Source organism: Trachypithecus francoisi, unplaced genomic scaffold (genome assembly GCF_009764315.1).
Source record: "Trachypithecus francoisi isolate TF-2019V2 unplaced genomic scaffold, Tfra_2.0 Lachesis_group2, whole genome shotgun sequence".
NCBI lineage: Eukaryota > Metazoa > Chordata > Mammalia > Primates > Cercopithecidae > Trachypithecus > Trachypithecus francoisi.
In genome coordinates this window covers 10,828,376-10,844,190 of record NW_022681465.1, presented here as the reverse complement: position 1 = coordinate 10,844,190, position 15,815 = coordinate 10,828,376, and the positions used below count along the sequence as shown (strand labels likewise).

The window sequence follows — 15,815 nt, the reverse complement described above, 5'->3', positions numbered from 1 at the left end:
TACAGATTTTAAAGCATGAATTAAGGGAAAGAAACTTGTAGGCCAAGTCTTGAGAGGCATTTATGGAGTTTGCACAATTAGGAGGTAAGAGATAAGGACATTATGGATAAAAGGGAAAGCGTGAGGGGAGAGATGGAAATTGGATTGAGAGTTCCACGTCCGTGGAACAGAATTCGGTGCCATCTGTCATGCTCATTTTCTTATCAAACCCAGGCACAGAGGCCAGGATGCCATTTCATTAGCTCACCTGCTTTATGTTACCTAGAGAGACACATTCTGATTCAAATCAGAATATTCTTCTAGCTGGGTGTATTGATTGATATAAAACTATGTTTGATTCATGCTGCATTTGGAACCACAGCATAGTTATATCATTGGAACCTTTGACTTTTGTGAAGCCTGGCCTTTTGGGTTATTTTCCCCTAAAGAAACATCAACTGGTGCAGGAGAATGTGATCACTTGCAGGCTAAAGAATGCATCACCCTTTTAAAGCCAGTCTTTAGATAACCACAAAGAGAACTTCAATGTTCTGTGTCATTGCAGAGGATATTTTCTGAAGGAAAAGAGGATATGCCATAGGAAGAGACTAGATGTTGGGGTACAAGAGAAGCAGGAGATGGAAAGTTCTTGTCTTTTTTGAACCTTGGGACTTAAAAAGAAATGAAGTGACCGAAATAATGGGGTGCTTAGGTTTGACTATGGTTGGAGAACTGTCAGGATGGCTGGTTTTGAAGGACAGAAGATGGATGAGGGGGAGGACATAGAATTAAAATGTTGTAGAAATCATCATGTATAAATTCTTAGATGATACCTTAATAATCTGTACAATATCTCCAAGAAGTACTTGCATTGGTTGGGACACAGGCCAAGTGTCTAACAGACCCAAAACTATAGGAGCTGAGACTACACAGGGATCCCTTTCCCTCTTATGGAGCTGTATGTGCTCAGGCAGGTGGCCCAAGGCCAGTAGGTGACCCTGATACCTGTCTCATTGCTTTGACTTGCAAAAGAAACGTCATTCTGCCTGTGTAAGCAAAGCACCCTGGCTCTGCCCACTTCTCATTCCAGCCCATAGGGTGAGAGAGGGGAGAGGGGAAGGCAAGTGGCACAGAAGTTGCCAGTCTCGGGCCCACACCCCAGGGTGAGAACTCAGTCCCATCGCCACAGCCCCCTGCCAGGGAGGATGGGGATGGGGGCAGCATAACCGCTGCAAAAGGTTTGTGGCAGGAGAAGAAAGGCAGTACAGTTCCAAAAGTCGTTTTCTTCTCAAATGGCTTTAATGTCAGCTGTAATCACAACCTAATGAGGCATGTTATCCCATTTTGGGGTAACTGTGATCATCCAAAACTTCTTACTTGTGTTAAGCAACAATCTCATTATTTGCAACTTCTGTACTCCAAAAGCTGTACTGGAAAAGTCCAATCTCTTTTCTCTGCAGTAGCCTTCCTGGATTTGAAGCTAGCCATCTTTATCTACAAGGTCATTTCTTTTCTAGGTCTAAAATGTGTAGGAGAGGAAAAGAAATATCCTCCCTCACCCATCGCTAGGTTCATGACTGAAGCCCCTATAATGAAAAGCAAATTATAGTAACAAGAGAGAAGGCATAAAAATTATCTATATAAGTAGATAATTACATGAGATAGTTACATGCCAATTAATTACATGAGAACCTCTATAAGGAAAGAAAGGCCCAAAGAAACAGGTAAACTTGTGTATTTTATGCTTAAGTCTGATGGAGAGTGGACACCCATGGAGAAGTCTGATTGGAGGACAAAAGGGTATGATCTAATGGTGATAAACGGGGGAATCTTCCAGATTCCTCTCTGCGCCCCTGTGAGTTCAGAGATAAGGATGTTCCTTTGCTCCAGTGTAAGGAGGCACCTCTCGAATGAGGGTTTTATGACCTGCTTAAGGGAAGAAGCATGAGAGAAAGGTGAGAGAAACCTTTCTGAGGGAAAGGTGAGAGAGACCTTTCAGCCGTTGTTGTTTTCCCAAATGCCAAGGTGCCATATTTGGGGTTAGCATGTCCTAAATCCCATCACATGCTAAATTCTAATATGTCAGCCTTTCCACAGCCTTCACCATGCCATCCTTTTTTGCCAAATGCATGTAAGTTTGTTGGTATCCCTTTGGTAATATAGCACCCCAAAATGAATGTATTCCTCCAAGCTTGTTTGAAGCAGAGGAGAATAGAACAGACTATGCTTTCCTGATGCGGGACACTCAACTTGCACTCATAAAACTGGAGATCACATTGGTGTCTGAAAGGCTCATCCTACAATTTGGTGAAATACAAAGAGTGTATGGCCAGGGGTCCATGGCACAGCCCTGCCACTTACCAGCAGCATGACCTTGGGCAGGTGACTTGAGACCCTCTGCCCATCAGTGTAAGAAGTGACTTCGGGCAGTTCTCTGGCCACTTCTGCAGAGGGGTGGAACACAATGAGTAGCCCTCTGATTTACCAGGTTTCAGATGCGCTAGGGTTGCTTGGCAGCCGGTTATCTGTACCTGATGAGCAGCCATTCCTGATGCAGAGCCGTCAGAAAAGTAAACGACCTCTTAAATGGTCTTTGGCTGTTCTTGTACCTGGCAGCATGTTCTCTGGAGGCAGCGGGACAAACCCTCGGGTCTCTGGAGGTTTGAAAGCCTGGGCCGCCATGGTGCCTTCCTTCCACTTCGTGTATCCAAGTCTGTATCTTTCCTTGACCTTTGCGTCAAAGAACCTTCATAGCCTTTCACGAAGACTGCGGGCATCTCTCCCTCAATCCCACCCATCCCCTCCCTTGGTTTTCCCATCCATGACAGGAAAGCCATAATACTTGCCACAGTGGATTGCTGACGTCTCAAATAGAACAGAAGTCATCATAGCGCTTTGTAAAATGGAGAGTGGCATATCCATGGGAGTTGCTGCCATTAGTTCTACAACATTTTTCCAAGCTGTTTGATTGGCAAGTGCCGTCTCTGCCATCCTGTCCACAGGCAGCTCTAGGTTTGGATCCGAGGATTTCATTTTGTCATCATCATCATCACTATTCACCTCTGCCTACATTTTTACAGCTCCTTTCTCTCTGGTCTCTCTACTCTGTCTCCTCTAGTCCCTAGAGGCCTATCCAGTGTCTGCTTCTCACAGTCTTTCTCCTTTCGCACATGCAGCTCTGCCTGCCGGCAATATTTCTATAGGAAACAGAGTCCCATGTTTACAACTGAGAGTGCTAGGTGCTGAAAGCTGGCGATCAGAATTGAGGGGTTGCTACCTCCATGCTTCCGTGCCCTTGCCTCTCCGTGCACTGCTTGCCTGGAAGACAAGCCAGGCCATTCAAACAGACCCTGTAAAGTTACTATGGAAAGGGTCAGGGCAGTCCCTGTTGTTAAAGTGATAGATGATTTTTCCAATGTTCAGCTTATGGTCCTGAAGCTCATTTTGCTCTAAGAATCTCAAAATGCTTCAGACAGAACAGCATCCACTCAGTATCTCTCTGAGTGAATTAAAATCCATAGTTCAGGTAGGGCATGGTGGCTCATGCCTGTAATCCCAGCACTTTGGGAGGCTGAGGTAGGTGAATCACTTGAGGTCAGGAGTTTGAGACCAGCCTGGCCAACATGGTAAAACCCCATCTTTACTAAAAATACAAAAACTACAGGCAGTGCACGCCTGTAATCCTAGCTACTCAGGAGGCAGAGGTAGGAGAATCGCTTGAACCCAGGAGGTGGAAGCTGCAGTGAGCAGAGATCATGCCACTGCACTCCAGCCTGGGTGACAGAGTGAGGCCCTGTCTCAAAAAATAAAAATAAATAATAAAATCCATAATTCCTAAGTGTATGGATCAAATCTCACAGGTAGATCAGATGTCAGACCCAACCTCTTGTTGGCAAGCAGTGGGGTTAGAAACCTCCTAATATTGGTGGCCTGGTGTTTTTATGGTTGTGCCACCCTCTCCTCCACCCCACATACAATGTTGGTATCTTGCACAGTGAGCTCATGTCTTGAAAAATACCAAACTGCCTGTGCTTGAAACAGAGTAAGATCATATTTCTCTGAATAGAGATACTGTATCTGCTCTTGCCTTCATGATGAGAGAAAGAAAACGTAAAACTAATCTTTCAATATCCTTCCTTTTATTGTCAGAGAAGATAGACTCTCAGGTTGCACAGCAAGTGAAGAATGAGCTTTGATGGGAATGGAGTCATGCCCTTCATGGCCTGTCTCACACGAGGCTCTCTTTCCTTACCTCTCTTGGATTCATTTCATTAGCTCTTGCCGCCATTGCACTCACAAAACAAGAAATCAATAAGTAATTATAGATGGGTAAAGGAATGCCTGTAGATTTCATCAAATGTCCAAACCAGAGTGGATGAAGGAGTGAATACAGCCTTTTGTCATCTTTCACAGCTTGCTTATGGGAGACTGATCACTCTACATAGATGAGCCAGTAGCCCATGGCCCTGCAAACGGAAGTGATGTTCTCATATTTAAAATCACTCCATAACCCTCATCTGCTGGACATTTGAAAAACAATACCATATTCCAGTGAGAATTAGAAAGATACTTTGAAATAATGTCGAGGAAAAACACAATATAGTCAAAATTCAAAATTTTGATGTTTAAGCTTTGCAGTATGAAGAGTGAGGAATACTGAAGAGCTTTAATATGTCTTCCAATATGTTGCCATTTTGAGAATTAATAGATTCTACTCTCTGGGTATCTAAGATAGGGATGAAAAAGTAGTAAATCCTCTATAGAAATAAATTAAACTACTAAATGTAGAGCTGTCATTTTATCAAGGAAATTGCTTAATGGGAATTTATAAATCTTCCTACTGTCCCGGAAAATTCTTCAACAACAGATTATTGGAAGAACATAAGGACTTTCGGCCAGATTTTAAAACAACCCAAGGCTAGTGTCCACAAGGTTTGCAATTGTAGCTCCTCTAGTTCTTTCTTTTCTAAATCACTTGATGTCAAGCTAGGGTAGAAAACAAAAAGGCTAAGGTTAAACTCAGCTCCCATACTGTCTCCTCCATAAATCTGGATGTTTGCTTGTTGATGTTTGGTATTGACAGACGGTCTTTCTTCACGAAGTCTCCTGACCTCTCTGAGACAATTCTCAGACACTCATCATATGATATCTGTCCAAAAGCAAAAGCACAAATGGGAACAGAAGCAAAAATCAATTGTGCAAAAGTGGAAATCAATGCACATGGCAGTTGCTAAACAAGAAGTGACTAACTTACAGCTGTTGCTGGGATAGATCCCCAAGTCAGGGGAAATCCCATATAGCAGTACCCAAACTAAACACTTCCTCTGTAATTCCACCCTTTTACAAGGCTTTACTCATAACATTTTGAATCAAAACCTACAAAAAGACCCTAGAGACAAAAGGCAGAATCAAAGGACTGGATCAGGAGCTAGTAAACTCAGTAAGTGTAATATAAGTCTACATCCATTCTTCTTACTTACTTTGGGGCAATTAACTCAAACTTACTCCCTCGTTTTCTGGTGGATCCAGTAGACTGGGTGATATCCCATCTATGAGAACTCAGTGTGCTTGAGAGACAGCATGATCAGTTTCTTCTCTCTTCCCAGCTCCATCTCCTCTCCCTCCCCTTCTCATAAGCTGTAGCTTCCCCATCTCAATGCCTCCCAACACGGTTGAGCTAAGTGGGAAAGGAGACTCAAGAGGAGGAGAGCAGAACCTGACTATCTCGGTTATATCCTGGCTCTGGTACACTCTGCCCATGGGAGATGTCTCCTGGCTAGCTCCATCTCTCATGGGGGCAGTGGGGTGGGTTGCTCAGAAGTACCACCATGCAACCAAGGACCTCCCAACGGGGGATGCCTGACCCCCTCAGCCATCTGCCTCAGAATTCTCAGTCGGCCTCAGACTACACACAGACCAGGGAAGATACCAATTTTGTGCCCCTGTAGCTTTTGTCATTTTGGAAGTACACTTTATGAATATAAAATTAGGTACAGACCCTGGAAGGGGCCCATGCAGTGGGTGGGCATGAAAGTTCATGGCTCCATGGTCAGTTCACCTCTGGCACTGAATCTCTGTATCATCCTGCTAATGCCACTGAAGACACCAGGCCCTGCCACCCCCAAAATTCAGGGAGCTCATGGTGAAACTCTTTACATAGTCCACTCTCTGGGCTTCTGGAGAGGGAGGGTGAGGAATCCCCAACCAATTGATTACTTCCGAGGAAGTTTTCACCACCAGCCACTTCCACCCTAAGCCTAATCTTATATAATCTGGAGTTGAGTCATCTGCTAATACTGCAGAACCCTATTTTGTCCACCACTTTTGCAGCTCCAAGTGGAAGGTCTAACATTTCGAGAAAGTGGGGCAAGGGGGCATCTGTTATTCTTTGCCTTGATTGAGACCTTAGCCAGAACAGAGACAATAAGGAAATTACATTAATATCCTGGCATAATACCTTATCACCAGTATTTAATTATCTACAAGTTCTCTAGAGAATCTGTTTCCTTGCCTTTTCCAGCTTCTAAAGGCTGCCTGCATTCCTTGGCTGTTGGCCTCCTCCTCCACCATCAGAGGCAGCAGTGCAGCATCTTTGAAATTTCTTTGCTTCCGTCGTCATACTGCCTGCTCTGTGACCGCCCGAGTCTCTCTTATAAGAAACAACCCTTGAGATTACATCAGGCCTCCTGGGATATTCACAATGATCTCTCCCTTTCAAGGTCTTTTTTTTTTTTTTTTTTCCCCAAAAAATCGCTTTCCTCTTTAATACCAACCCACCCCAGGAGCCAACTGTCCACCCCCAGTTGGGGAAAGGACCACAGTGCCCCACCTCCTTGTTCCAGGGAACACTCTTTTCCCTACAGGTGATCTTGGGGAGAGACTGTTCCCAGGCAACCCTGGAGTCTGGCTCAGCACACAAATCTGTCCAGGGCAGGTGGCCGGGCCCCTGTGGACTTGGCCTTCACTTCCTTATGCTGCTGCTGCTGCTGCTGCTGCTGTTGCTGCTGCTGCTGAAGGCTCTGCTGGACCTTGTCCCTGTGTTCCTCATCCATGACCTTCCTCTTCCTCTTCACCAGGCTTGCTGTGGAGCTGCGGCCCTTCTGCTTTGGCTTTGGCTGGAAGGGAGCCTTAGCCTCCGGATCATAGCCCAGCCTCTCTATCCGCTCCTTCTTTCCCTGCTCCAGAGAGATGACATCCACCTTGGCCAGGGCTCGTGGGTCAAGACAAATAAGCTCTGCAGGTACCTTCTCTAGCAGGGCCTTCACCTCCCACTCCTGGCATTGCTTCCGGCTTCTGTAAGGATTACTCTCCAGGCCATCAAAGTTGGGCTCACCGGCCCCAGGGACCAGGATGCTGGTGATGCCTCCACTGTGCCCCACCCCTAGCACATCTTCAAAGGGGCAGAACTGAAGGCCATGCACAGGGCCTGAGAGCCGGTGGGTGAGGTAGGGCTGTTCAAGGGAGAGTGGGCTGGCCTTGCCCTGCCCAGATGTTGACAATGTCACTCATTCCCGCCACCAGCAGTCCCCTCTGGGAGAAGGCCAGGTGCCCTGCTCCATGGGGCAGGGTCCAAGTGCTCAGAGGCTGGTAGGTCCCTCTCAAGTCAAAGATCTTCAGCTGGTGGTCTAGGCCAGAGGTGGCCATGTACGTGCCTGTAGAATCTACTGCCACAGCCCGGACCCCACCACGATGACAGAGAATCTTTGCCAGTGGCTCCTTCATAGCTGGACTCCATCAAGACACAGGACCATTGCTGTGTCCGAGATGGATGACGGCATTGTAAGGGTTCTGACTCATGACATCGAGCTGCCCAGCTCGAGCATTCGGAGCTGCCACGATCTTCCCCACTGATACATCCAGGTAGGTCAGAAACCCTGTTTCTGAAGCTGTAGCCAGGAGGAAGTGGAAGGGCAGGAACTCAAGCCGTGTCACTCGGTCACACCGGTGGATACAGTGGAGCTCAATGCCCTGATTGTCATAGATGTGGAGCCAGCGGTTCTGGGCAGCAGCAAGCAGTGCCTCAGAATGGAGAAACCTGATGTCCCGCACTGCCTCCATGAGGTTGATCTCGCACATAAGCTTCTTTGTTGCCCAGTCAAGGGCAGCCACATGACCTCGGCGCCCTCCAAAAGCCAGGTGTCTTCCAGTTCGAGAGTAGTTTAGTCTGTAGGGCCCAAACTGCCTCAGATTCAAGTCAAAGTGCTTGGCTGCACTTGCAATGTCCACAGCCTCCACAGTGTCAGCCTGGCATATCTTTGCTGTGTCTTCCCTATCCTCCCCTTCCAGAAACCCAGGTTCCTCAGCAAGCAGCAGCTCAGAACGAGCAGCTTTGATACTTGTTTCCTCTTCCTCAGCTTCAGCCACCTCAAGTCGGCTTCGAGTTTTGGCTTTAGAACGTGGTAGCTTTCGGGATTTGTCAATGTGACAGAACTTCTGGACCACCTCCACAGGGACAGGGCCGGGGCCTGGGAATGGATCTTGGGCCCCGGACAAGCTCCGCTGGGACTCCGGTTCTTCCATTCTCGGGGTTTCTTCGGGACCTGAGGCTTTTTAGAAATCCGAGACTTCTTTAATATGTGAGCATTTTTTCGTCTCTGAGGATGGAGCTCCCGATTCTTCTTGTTACAAGGAGGCCCTGGAGAGGCTCCGTCTCTGGTCGGAACGGTCTCTTCCTCCCACTATCGCCGCGGTTTCTTTCTCTTGGTCTGAAGTTTGTGTTTCTTGGGCGGGACATCCCTGCCTGGCTTGGAGGCTGTCTCCATCTCGCCCACCCGAACGGCGATCCACGTGCCTTTCAAGGTCTTTGACTTCATCACATCTGCAAAGTCTCTTTGGCCATTTAAGGTTGCATATTCACTGGTTCTGGGAATTAGGATGGTTACATCTTCCATGGGGGAGACAGCATTTTTCAGCCTCCCACTCCCTCTCACGTAAAAACCTGCGTGTAATGGTCAAAGTCTGATATAACACCTGCCAGAGCCAGGGGTTTGGCTCCTCCTAACTCCATGCTCACCACCTCTGGAGTATTGCCCTCATCTGTATTATCCACATTGACTCTCAGTCTGCCCACGTTCCAAACAACTGGAATGGAAAAGAGCTGGGGAGGGCATGCGTTTTTCTTTTAGAGACATGCCTTTGTAAATACTTCCAGTTCTTAATCAAGTGGCCACCTACGTCTCCCTGTCCAGGGGCTTCACTGAAAAGCAGAGTTTCTATTACAGGGTGCAAAAGTGAAGAAAAGGCTATGGAGATGTTCATTCCCTGGACACCCATGCTATGTGTGCACCAGCACCAATGCTCCTTTTGAGTATCTGTGCCCAGTTTTTATAAAAGCCACAGTCTTGGGAGATCCCACAGTGCTGTCATTTCACTGGAAATACTTCTACAGTAATTACCAATTGGCTTTAACCTTGAAAATGGCCCCAAGTCCATGACTCCTTTGCCCTATGCAGGGAGGCCAGCTAGTTCGATGCAAAGAGAACTGTACGTTTTCAGACTCTGTTTTGTAGCTGGAACAATATAAGAACGTTAGCAACAACCAAGGGAAGAAGTGAGGTTCCAGAATGTGGAACTGCCTCAGATGCTTCTTGCTGTTGCCACATGTCCTATCATAACCCCATGCCCGTGACAGGAGTTCCTGAGGTTAAAGCTGGATGAACTTACAGTTCCCATGTACTGCTCTGAGAGAGCTGTTCATGCCGTCCTCACCGCCAGTGCTCCATTTAACTGGATGACATATTGACCACTGGTAAGATATGTAGCATAAAGTAAAAGTATGCAGCAATTGGGTTTTTCTCTATGCCAGTCAATGCGATAGTACCCCCATTTTCTTATTCTCCTTAATACCATGTGATTCCTCTTAGAGCAGTCCTGTCAATCCTACAAGCAAATGGCCACTCCTAGTAACTTACATTCATTCATTCATTCAATGCATATTTACTGCGTACCTGCTAGATCCTCCGCTCCCTTCTAGGTTGTGGAAATTCCGAAGTGGATACATCCATATTGGGTTACCTTTCCCCAATTACATAGTGGCATGCATTTTAACAATTATTTCTTGATTGTTTTACTTTATGCTTATTTTTATTGGGTTCTATTTTAAAATAGAAATATGTATTTATTCCCTATGTATGGTCCAGGCCTCTTGTTAAGAGAGCATTATTCAGCCTCCCATTCCCTCTCACATAAAAGCTTGAGTGTAATGGTCAAAGCTAGATCCTCCGCTCCCTTCTAGGTTCTGGAAATTCCAAAGTGAATACATCCATATTGGGTTACCTTTCCCCAATTACATAGTGGCATGCATTTTAACAATTATTTCTTGATAGTTTCACTTTATGCTTATTTTCTCCTGATATTGTCCGTTTTCCTCCTTCCTGTTTCTTCATCCTCTCCCTCTGGTCATTCTTCCCCTAGAGATACATATGCTCTGCGTGCTTCTATCTTACAATGTTTGAAAAATGCCCTCTCCCCATCCTTTTCCATCTTCTGCCTTCTCACTTTCTGCTCTCCCATGGTCCAGCTTTCACAATGAGGTTTCTAGGAAGGTTGGAGTTCATTCATGGTGCCTTTCTCACTTTCTGTTGTACTCATCAACCCCTAGCAGGCAGTCCTCATGGCTCCATGGAAAGGGCTCCTAACTGCAGCGTCCGACGAGTCTCATTGCCTGTGTGACTTAGGGAGGGCTCCCCACTGTAACACGCAGACCGAAACCTCTAATGATCCAACTACACGAAAGTTCATTTTCTTGCTCCTGTAGTCATCCTGGACAGGTATTCAAGCAGACAGGTCAGCTCTTCTCCATGTGAACACTCAGGACCCAGACTCCTCCTTCCATCTGTGGCTCTGGCACGCCGTAAGGCCTGCAGCTATCTGTGGCAACACACATGCCCACTGCCCCACCTCCATTGGCTAGATCTCCATCGCACGGGTGAGAAAGGCTGCCAAATGGCAGGAGAGGCTAGGACGTGTGGTCTAGATGGGTATGCAGGAAGAAAAGGCCATGGACTGGGGAGGCCCTGACCCATCTTCCTCTGTTAAACAGCCTCCTCCTGGGCTGCTTTGTCACTACTCTTATTTTCCTCTACCTGGCAAGCCGCCCCTTCTCAGTCTTTTTTGCCAACACCCTGGTCCTGGTCTTCCCTGCAGCATCCTTGTTTGGGACTCTATGTCTGCTAATGTAGATGATCTCATCTGCTCCCACATTTTGGTTTTTTCTTGTTTTTGTTTTTGTTTTTGTTTTTGTTTTCATAGAACCTGTCTCATGAGAACCTCACAGCATATAGGCAAGATCCCTTCACAAAGTGCTACCATCTTAAGACAATTGTTTTTTAATTATATTTTGAGTTCTGGGATACATGTGCAGAAAGTGCGGGTTTGTTACATAGGTATACACATGCCATGGTGGTTTGCTGCACCCTGCTCCCTTGGTTTTTAAATGCATTTGAAGACTAGTTGTATCCACATTTATTTCTCTATCTGGTCTTAACTATTGAACACTAAACACATCCATACAACTACCCACATGACATCTGCACTTAGGTAGCTCATCAGCTCTAACTGTCCATAAAACAGTGCTTAGCTCTCAGCGTATTCCCCAAATCTATTCTGCCGTGGTTGCCCATCTCAGTAAATAGCACCTAACCCACCTTGTTGTTCTTTTCAGAAATCTGAGAGTTATCCAACTAATACTTCCTTCTTTCTTATCTCCACTCTATCTTTCGCAAACCCTGATGATATATTTCCCAAATGTCTCCCATACCCAACTATATCTCCCATCCTTACTTCCATCATCATCTGTCCCTGGTCCTGGTACAATATTACTGCCTAATTGGTTTTCTGGAATCAGCGTTACCATCTTCAGTCTATTTTCCATTAAGCATTCAGAATATACTTTTAAAAATCCCGATCTGACCTGGCCTTTCTCCTGATTAAAACTCTTCAGTACCTTCCAGTTTCTCACAAAGTCGTGCTCACCTCCCTGCACTGACTTCCCTCCACCCTACCTGCGATCGCTTTGCCTCAGCCCACACTGTTCTTGCTTCCCCTGGCTCTTCCTTTTCAGGCACAAAGCTGTTTCCACCTCAGAGCCTTGGCATTGCCTGGACACAAGTCAGTTCCTCCCCCGGGAATGCCTCCCTTTCTCTTCCTCCAAGCCTGGTTGTTGCTGCCCCCAGTGTAACTCTAACCCTTCCAGAAACCCTCCCTGACTTTCCCCAGCTGTCTAAGGCTAATAGCAGTCCTTCCCAACAACCTGTACTTTTCCTTCATGGCTCTTACAACCTGGCTACATGAAGCATGGTGTGATCATGCTTTGAATACCTGTTTCTCCTTCATCTTCCCCTCAATAGCCATGCCAGTCTTTCTCTGTTCTTGCCCTGTGCCCAGCATGGTGCTAGCTACTTACTAATTTTTATTGAATAAAAGCGACCCCAGAGTATAAGCCTAGCAGAGTAGCAGAGGGCATGTTCAATGACTCTGCTTCCATTCACATTGTCAGAAGCAGTTTTTTTGTTTGTTTGTTTGTTGTGAAGGAGTTTCGCTCTTGTTGCCCAGATTGGAGTGTAATGGCTTGATCTCAGCTTACTGCAACCTCTGCCTCCCTAGTTCAAGCAATTCTCCTGCCCCAGCCTCCTGAGTGGCTGGGATTACAGGCATGTGCCACCATACCCGGGTAATTTTGTATTTTTACTAGAGACAGGGTTTCTCCATGTTGCTCAGGCTGATCTCGAACTCCCGATCTCAGGTGATCTGCCCACCTTGGCCTCTCAAAGTGCTGCAATTATAGGCATTAGCCACTGCGCCCAGCCTGTCAAAAGCATTTTGAAGTAGACTGGAATACAGAGAACTTGAAGTTGAGACCCAGGGTAAACGTCAAATTTGTTCACCAATGATGAGTATATATGTAAAACAGCTGACTGTTCAAATGACATATTAGAAGCTAGACATTTGGATTCCTAAATCTGAGGACTGGACTGTTTAGTTTTATCCCGAACTTAACTTTGCAGTACTAATTGAAACACAGAGGACATTGTTAAAACTCATCCAAGTCAAATCTTTGTTTTAAGGCCTCAAAAGCAAAGCCAGGGAGGTAAGAGGACTGATTTGGTCTTATTTCAATTTCCCAGGTGTTTTCATTTCTTTGTTTGTGTTGGTTTTTTGCATCCATTGGTCCTTATTAACTCCTAGCGGTTAACAATGGTATACTTTCTTCTACTAAATCATATACATTTTTTCCAAGTTTTCAAATCTTCTTGGTTACACTGGTTCTTTAGAATTAGCCCAGTAGCAGTAAATTGAATTCCTAAAACAGATTTACACAGTATTTGCTTTTAAAAGATGGTGTTGCACAGATCCTTTTGCTTGTATGTACTGTACCCTTAAGTATCCAAATCAATTTAATTAAATTTCATTAGAAGCAACAGAGCTGAAACAAACTAATGAAAGCAACTGGTATGTCAGGTGGTATTTATTTGTACATTAAGCTGCAAATACTCCCTTTTGGCCCTTAAAATTTAGTTTAAATATTTAACTCTAATAGCTTTTGGAATTGTTGATGGAATTAGTTTTAATGAATCTTTAACAAACAGTTTACCTTAAAAATAGATGGAAGCTTGTTTTATTACAGCAGAGATGAGTGGAAGGTTTTGTAGTTAAGCAAAATCTGGCTTGGTCTTTAGTCACACAGACAGTGCGTCAGAATATTCTGCCTCCCGTTTATTGTATTTAATACCTTTTCTTGAAATAGGGATGTATATGTATAAATACCACTAATTTGAAATCTTTTCATTCTCTGCTTAATGTGATTACATTAATAGGTTTGTTCCACTCAAAAATGACTGGAAAACTGGTACAATTTTGAACAATCAGGCTTTTGATACATAAGCATTAATATCTTAGCTGGTTACCTAAGGCAACGACTTCTGTTTTGACTTTCGTTTGAAAAGTAGGTCCCCAGCGAAGTAGTCTTGCTCGTGAATGGAAGTACCAAGCCCTGAGTGTTACAGGCTGATGCATGGGTGAGCTTGGGTTGCTAAAAGCCCAACAGATTTTTACCACACTTTCCTTTATATCTCAAGTCACAAAAAAAAATTAGAATTGACAAGCTTTATGGGCTGTAGAGCCTCCAAGGACAACTAAGGTGAAAAGCTTGTGTTTGTGACTTCAGGACCAAATAATCTGTATATGGCCACTGAGGAATCCTCGCTTAGAGGCCAAATAAATCTTGCTAGATTAAAAAAGTTCCAGAACTGTTTAAAAACCAAGGAGAAAAAGGCCATAAACGGGCCAACAGTGTCCTAGTCATTATTTTGCATTCCAATTAATATCCCCAGTAGAAATAAACAAGCATTGTTCATTTTCAAAGTTAATTGTTTATTGAAGCTCCTGGGTCAGAGAAGTCTCTTATAAGAAAATAGTTGGTGAATCTAACTTCTAAGGGTAGAAGACAAAGTTTCCAAAACTCTCTTTGGAAACAAAATTATCAATAGAAACATCAACATTGACCATATCATCACAGCTGTGGCTATTCACTGGGTCACCCTCCATCCCATCGGGGTCAAGTTTCTAAAAGTTGTCTTCCAGGAGCAAGATCAGAGGCCACCATGCACGTAACTCAAAATTCCATTTTCTGCTAAATCTCATCTGTTGAAACACATTAATGAGGATTTGGTATTCAACCTATTTTCTCTCCCCGTAATCACCAAATCCACTCAACCTTCATTTTAACAGCCCTTGAAATATTGACTCTCCCCTCCCACCTTCTCTCTAAACTCTATTACATGGAATGAGCCAACTTCTCTCTCTAATCCCCTTTCCTCCTCCTCCATCAAGGAGTATCCTTCTCCATCCTTTCTGTGATTCAGCAGAAGTAGGGTGCTCTCACCTGCTCAACTCACAATGGCAGGATGTCCCTTGATAGTCAGAGGGAGGCGGGAGCCTTGGAACACATGGGTCGTTCTCATTCCATCACATCTAAATTCTCTCCACCCTCTTGTTGACATGCTCTGCATGCTTTCCGGAGCACCGACTGGTCATCACTGTTCCCTGCCCAATAATATTCCCGCAAGGTGACCCATCCAGAAACCAACCCCTTCAGTTTAGTAGGCACATTCTGAAAGCAGGTGTGGACTGCTGTACCCAGCCCTAAAAGAAATTGGGGCATAGCTCATGAGAAAGGTAATATACTCTCCCTTTTTATCCAGTTTCCTGACTCTCCTAAGGATCTGTGTTTGAGGGCAACTGAATGCATTTGCCATGAGCAAGTACATCTATCTGCTGAGCTCCGTGGGGCAAGAAGCACTGGAGGTGGAGGGACAAGCTGTGTGCTCCGACTGAGTCAGCACCCACCCAGGGGCCAGAGGTGGCAGAGAGAATGATGCTTCAAAATTATTTTCCAGACTGGTTAAAGAGGAGGCAATTGTATATACCTCATGGTCAGTGGAGAGAAATTACCATTTAAACATGGTCAGTGGAAAGAAATTTCCATTTAAAGTAGAGCAGGCAAGCCAAAAGCCATTTTTTTGTGATTGTCGTTAGCTACTATTTTACCTAAGCTATCACTACCTTCAGCACAGTTGCGAGTATGTCATAAAAGACAGATCTACCAACAGCAGAAGATGATTCTGATGAAGTTACTCTGAGCTACAATTAAAAGAAAAGGGTTCTGAGGTTCTGATTGTATTTATTTGTTATAGAATAGAGTGTACGAACTGTGGATGCTAGCTATAAAACATGTGAAATTGATTATCATTTCATTTTACAATAATTAATACTGTCATCTGAAATCATTGACTCCAGCCAGCATTTATTAGGCACCTCTTTGTTCCAGGTACTATGCT

General features: G+C 45.0%; 1 protein-coding gene and 1 pseudogene across 5 annotated transcripts in view; one reads left to right on the top strand and one right to left on the bottom strand.

Annotated features, from left to right (window-relative positions):
* The window catches only part of CTNND2 (catenin delta 2), a 942,360-nt gene that overhangs the window by 897,433 nt on the left and 29,112 nt on the right, over positions 1-15,815 (top strand). The window lies entirely within an intron of this gene.
* Positions 6,717-8,764, bottom strand: LOC117064757 (annotated as a pseudogene). Its single transcript, XR_004429650.1, has one exon. The product of XR_004429650.1 is annotated as a WD repeat-containing protein 46-like (transcript).